Here is a 1,607-nt window from a genome sequence, read left to right as displayed (position 1 = left end):
CCCAATGTGTTGTTTGTTTAGAGGATATCAAAAAGGACACAAGTAAAGCATGCTCCGATACGATACAGGTTAGTCTGTGTTAGAAGCTGGTACTTTTAAAGTTCTTGGTTAGGAGTTAGTGATGGCTATATAGGACTTAGTTTAGTAAGGGGTTGGCAGTCAAGGGTTAGTTACTATTACCTTCAGGTATTTTGCGTGATGTATGTAAATTACCTGTTTGTTTTTAGGTTAAATGCTAGCCTTGTGCAATGTAAACCAAATGTCGCAATTCAGGAAAAGGGATTAAACTTTTTATCTCTGCGCCTTATAACATTAAATCGGTATATATAGAAGCTGCAGTGTAAATTCCAGTTGCCACAATGAATATAGAGCCATAGCTCAAAGAGGCCAAAACTTCGGGTGACACGGTGAATGTTTTAGAAGCCATAGAGGCGACAGCTATTGAGTTCCAGGTGCCACAAAGAATGTTTGGAAGCTATGACTTCCATTTTTCAAGATGCCGCGGTGCTAAAATTTAGAAGCCGTGGCACTAAAGCGGCAGCTAAATATCTGTCGTGGCACCTGGAATTTAGAGGCCACAGCGCAAAGCTTAAAAACCATGGTACTGTAGCGCTGTTTGGTGTTGTGGTTCCACATGTAACGTGCTGTAGTGTATTTCCTGCACGCCAACTCGAGCTCGCTCGAGGCAAAGAAGGCGCCGTATTATTATTATTGTTGTTGTAACGCGCGTGTGTACTCCTGTGTGTGACGTGTTTGTCATGTGCTCGCCACGTTTCCTTCTCTCTTTTTGGGTGTGACAAGTTTGTGGAGGTGAACCGCAGTTTTGTATATGGTTTGGTCGCGTAAGGTGCTATAATAAATATAAGATACGCCTCAGTACTAAATATCTGTCGTGGCACCTTGGATTTACTAAAGCCGCAGCTAAATATCTGTCTTGGCACCTGGGATTTACTAAAGCCGCAGCTAAATATCTGTCTTGGCACCTGGGATTTAAAAATTGCGGCGCTAAAGTTTAGAAGCCGTGGCACTAAAGCCGCGGCTAAACATCTGTCGTGGCACCTGGGATTTAAAATTGTGGCGCTAAAATTTAGAAGCCGTGGCACTAAAGCCGCAGCTAAATATTTGTCGTGGCACCTTGAATTTAAAAGTAGCGGCGCTAAAATTTAGAAGCCGTGGCACTAAAGATCTGCCGTGGCACCTAGAATTATGACTAGTCGTTTCTTATGGCTTCCAGTTTAACATGCCAAATAAATGGATCAGATTGTTTACCAAATTTAAAATCAAGCATAGTGAAACTATGCTGAAAGCAGAACTATATTATAATTTCTCCGAAATCCGGATTAACGCATTTGTTTAAAAAAAAAAATTTTTTTATTGGGTATGTTATACAGTAAACTTATTATTTGTTAGCGTTTAGTTATTGAAATTTGTTTATTGCCATTTTCTACTTTTGCCTTGCTTTTTACAATGCTTTTTAAGAAAGCAGTTTTGCTAAACACCAAGAAGTAAACAAGAAAGAAACTTTTTCACCAAATTGAAACACCGTATTATAGTGTGAACATTTTACGAAACCAGGTAAAAGACTATGTTTGGAGTGCTGTTACCTT

The 1,607-nt window shown here is 39.8% G+C and overlaps 1 long non-coding RNA gene across 1 annotated transcript; it reads left to right on the top strand.

Moving 5' to 3' along the window:
• The first annotated feature begins 8 nt into the window (after positions 1-8).
• Positions 9-1,513, top strand: LOC113475132. Its single transcript, XR_003396874.1, has 2 exons — positions 9-186; positions 1,480-1,513. It is a non-coding gene; the product is annotated as an uncharacterized LOC113475132 (long non-coding RNA).
• Positions 1,514-1,607: the final 94 nt, after the last annotated feature.

This window comes from Ciona intestinalis, unplaced genomic scaffold (assembly GCF_000224145.3).
Source record: "Ciona intestinalis unplaced genomic scaffold, KH HT000114.2, whole genome shotgun sequence".
Lineage (NCBI taxonomy): Eukaryota > Metazoa > Chordata > Ascidiacea > Phlebobranchia > Cionidae > Ciona > Ciona intestinalis.
Note: the sequence above shows the minus strand (reverse complement) of the source record. Positions and strands in the feature narration are given on the sequence as shown.